This window comes from Uloborus diversus, chromosome 9, assembly GCF_026930045.1.
Source record: "Uloborus diversus isolate 005 chromosome 9, Udiv.v.3.1, whole genome shotgun sequence".
NCBI classification, from domain to species: Eukaryota; Metazoa; Arthropoda; class Arachnida; order Araneae; family Uloboridae; genus Uloborus; species Uloborus diversus.
Window position 1 is genome coordinate 93592218 of NC_072739.1, and position 4766 is coordinate 93596983.

Below are 4766 nucleotides of genomic sequence, written 5' to 3' on the forward strand. Positions count from 1 at the left end.
TCTAAATATTTTGTATATGTATATTCTTTTTTTTTTTTTTTTTTGTACATTGGGTGTATGATCATATTTCTTTTATAACTTACTAGCAGTACTTTCACGGCGATGCCCGTGCTGAGAAAGGTTGTCCCCCGAGGTCACTTAGTAATTAGTATTAGAAAAAGATGTGAAACAGATGTATTTTTGGATAAGGAAAGTAGAAGAGAAAAATTACCCAGATGTAGTGGGCCATTGAATAGTCATTTGCGAGACTCTCTGCTGCACATCTCACATGAGTGAAAGATATACTACTAAACCAGGGGTGCCAACCAAGGAGGAAGGGGGTATTTTTCACTTTTTGGGGGGGAATTTCTTGTCATGGGAGGACTTTGTGGCATTTGGGGGATGATGCGCCGTTGCTCTTGGGGGGGCGGGGGACCCTTGACTATACCCCTTTGGTTAAAAAGGAATGTAATCTGAAAAAAAAAAAAAAAAAATTAAGTGTTCTTCAATGCTTGAAAAGTGGAAGTGAGTTGTCAGAAGTTTGGAGTTTCACAATTCATTTTTCCCTGATATACGCTATATTTTTTTTTTCAATTGAAAACGAACTTTGTCGAAAGAAGGATTGTTTGAATTGTTATTCAAGAACTAAGTTAACACTTATTAGAAAGTGTTTTAGTGTGAAACAAAAAATTAGATTAGCAGATTTTTCTTTTGGTTTTAGCCAACCAACTCAAACTTATGTTGATTGAATCTAATGAAATTCATTAAATTGTTAATTTATCTAATTCGTAACTTATGTGTAATAAAAAGTGAAATCTCCCAAAGCGTAATTTATATTTGAAAGCCCAAAACCAAGAGAACTGACTACAGATTTCGCTGAAATTTTCAATCCGGTTCTTAGGAGCTTCTTGCTTAGGTTTACAATCTCAGTGTTTGCACTTCTGTGTACAAGTGATATAATTTTAAATCATAAACTGACTTGAACACATACAGGAAAGAATGAAAGCATGAGAAAAGGGAAAGTGTAACAACCCGGAAAGAGGGTGGGAGTGGAGCGCACCGAATCAAGTGTGTCAAGCAACTGGACATGGTCACTAAGGCCCCAAAAATTTCAATGTACGTTTTTTAAAGTATTGGAAAGGTTTAGAGGATAGCTCAAAAAGAGTTCAATTAAATTTTTTTTTCCAATTTTTATTTTCACATAAATTTCCTAATAAGGGGGTGAAAAAATGTGAGCGCATTATGTATCAATTCAAAATACGAATTTTTATGCGTGAGATGGGCTTTGTTTTTTGTCTTTTCTTTCAACTTAATTAGAACGAGTGTTCAAGTGTCTAGTTTTCTAGTCTTCCTCGATTCCAGGTCATTAATAAGTGTTTTGTTAAAATCATCAATAAAAAACGAGCACACTGTTCTACAGTTTTAATTTTTGTTACATTCGAAAGATCGAAATTTTTGCCTCAAATGAAGTTTGCCGTTTGAAAGTTGCTAAATTAGTTAGAACAGGAGTTATAAACGTCTTAACTGAAGTTCGGAAACGTCAGAAAAAAGTTTCTAAGTACCTGTAATGAACACATGATTCATTGATCGTAGATTTCTCAACCGAAGATATCGTTTGCGTTTGGTTATCAACATAGGCGGATTTAGGACTGAGTTCCTGGGGGGGCAGGATTTTTTTTTTTTTTTTTTGGAGAAACATTTTTAATTGCCCTCCCCCTCTCATGTTTTTGTCTGTTTTCTGTGATGCGTAAGGCCATTCTTTACTTTTTTATGTGTCGTTTTCATTACTGTGTAATCATGCTGTCATTTTTAAATTGACCTTAAAAGAGAGGGGGCTGGTATTAAAAGAGTAACGCAGTGCTCCCTTTTAAGTGGGATATAGAATATCTCCAGTTTTAGGGGACCCGGGGGTTACTCCCCCGGAGGAAATTATCTAAAATAGATATAAAATTCTGCATTTTGAAGTCTTATAAGGGTTAATTGGAAATAATAGGCAAATAATTGTTTTTTTTTTAAAGTTTTACGCTTTACAAGTGCTTTGTGATGCAAGTTAATACTTTAAAAGAAATGGTGCACAGATTTAGAGAATAGGTATCAAGAGAGTAACATACTACCCATTTGAACAATTCTTAATTTATACACTTGATAAGAAATAAAATTGAAGCACACTTTGCTTAGGAGTTTCAAAGACTTGTCTAATTATTTTCAAGGTTTGGTTGGTTAGATTGGGTTTTTGGTTCAAGAGCCCTTGTAGGCTATACTGCGCCAATTCTTTTCAGGGATTTTAGAACCTATCTATAATTTGCACTTTCCAGCCTCTGAAATTGAGTAGTAGATTATACACTTGTACAGTATTGTTCAAACTTTGTAAGAAACGGCTATTTTAAGTTTAAAAGAAAAAATAAACTTTAATTTCTTATTCAAAAAAGAAAAAATCATGTTTTTTTTTTTTTTTTTTTTGTTATAAGATTTTAGAAGATAAGTTGTTACTATATAAACTCCTCCCAAAACTGGAGAGCATTGTCCCCTTTGCCCCCTCCCCCTATAAATCCACCCATGCTCTTCTGTACTGTTCAAAAACGAAAAAATAATGTTTTTTTTTTTTTTAATTTTGGAAGATGTGTTGTTACTACATAAAGTCCTCCCAAAACTGGGGGGCATTGCCCCCCTCTGACCCCCCATAAATCCGCCCATGGTTATCAATAACTTATTCAGAAAATGAGACCTGTATAATTGCCCATTGTCGCTAGCTTTTACACGCTCATATGGTCGTGGATTTAATCTCGGATCCATCCAGTGTTTTTTCAAGATGCATAAAATCACCAGCGTACATTATGCGCCATGTAAAGCAGCGGTGCCCACCTGGGGGGGGGGGGGGGGGGTTCATGGTGCAGACTGCGCCATTGAAATTTTTATGGGGGGTGTTTTAAGGGGTATTTTCATTTTTTTTGGGGGGGGGGAGTGCGCTCTTGTCCTTGGGGCTTGTCGTTACCCCCTGTGTAAAGGATTTCTTCAGCATTGATTTGAATTAAGCACTCAGCGAATTGAAATTCTAGTGCAGTTTTCCATTTTGAGAGCACAGGTGCCTCCATCTGGTGGGAATTGTGTTGAAATTCTCAAGCAGTAGCGATAACGGCAGCCGGCTGGTGATGGTGCCGCACAAAAGAATGAAGACTACATAGGCGGATTTAGGACTGAGTTCCTGGGGGGGCAGGATGATTTTTTTAGCAACATTTTTAATGTCCCCCCCCCACTCCCATGTTTTTGTCTGTTTCCTGTGATGCATAAGTCCATGCTTTACTTTTTTGTGTGTCGTTTTCATTAATGTATGTTTTCGTGCTGTCCTTTTTGAATTGACCTTAAGAGAGGGAGCTGGTATCAAGAGAGTGACGCACGGCTCCCTTTTAAGTGGGAAATAGAATATCTCCAATTTCAGGGGGCCGGAGGCTTCTCCCCCAGAGGAAATTTTGTAAAGTGGATATAAAATTCTGCATTTTGGAGCCTTATAAAGGTTAACTGGATAAACATAGAAATTGATAACTAGATTATACAGTTGTACAGTATTGTTCAAACTTTGTAAGAAATAACCATTTTAAATTTGAAAAAAAAAATTTAATAAACTATAGATTTCTCATTCCAACAACCTTTTTTGAATTATAAGTAGTGCAGAAAACGAAAAGGAATAGAGGTAGTGTATCATTTTTTTTTCCTGGCTAAACAGAAAAACAATACTCAGTAGAAGTAATTAGAGCCCACTTTGCTTAGGATTTTCAAAGACTTATCTAATTATTTTCAAGGACTCTAGAATGAATAAAATTTTTTAATGCACTTCATTTGTAATTTCCAGTCTCTGATATTTTAGTACTTGATTGTAAATTTTTACAGTCCTGTTCTAACTTTGTGAAAAATAGCTATTTTAAATTTAAGAGAAAAAAGAAACCATACATTTCTCATGACAACTTTTCTTCAGTTGCAAGTGGGGCAGAAAACGAATAGAAATAGAAGTAGTGTGTATTTTTTTCCATGCTAAACAGATAGACAATATGCAGAAGAAGTAAGATAAAAGCAATCAATACAAAAGAATTTCCAAAATACTGCATTCGGGATTGAATAAATAGCAAGATATGAAATATGTGAGTCACAAAAATTTGTTTCAAATAATAAGTTACCTACGTGAGAACCATGATTTTTACATTTTTAATACAGGATGCGGCGAGGAGCTGAGTTTGACATATTTTGGCATTCATCCCCCTCTACCATTTGTTAGAAATTTTAAAATTTAAGGTTTGTAGCCACACGTTTCCAAATATTCAAGGTTTTCAAGCACTTAAAAATGAAATTAGTTTTTTCAAGCAATTTCCATTTTTTAAGGAACGAATTATGAATTTTTTTGGGAGCTAGGGACCCACTTCAAAGCAGGGGCACTAAGCAATAGCTTGTTTATCTTATAGGCAAATTCTGCCCCATTTGTAATTCATTCTTACCTACAAATTTTTGCTTGATTTTTTTTTGTAATTTTTACGAAAATTCGTCAGTTTTTACGGTTAAAGGATTTTTACGATTTTACCAATCTTTGTTAGGCTTTTATAGACTTTTATAAAATTTCAGCAATTTTTTCCAAAACTTTTGAAGACTCAATTATTTAGATTTCAATAATGACAAGAACTGACTCATTTTGACTTTGATGATTATGACTTACCTTACTTTTTAAACAGTATTTATAAAGTAATTAAAATTGTAGTCCCCCTCTAAGTAAAAAGATTCATCTAATCTAAACACTCAGATAA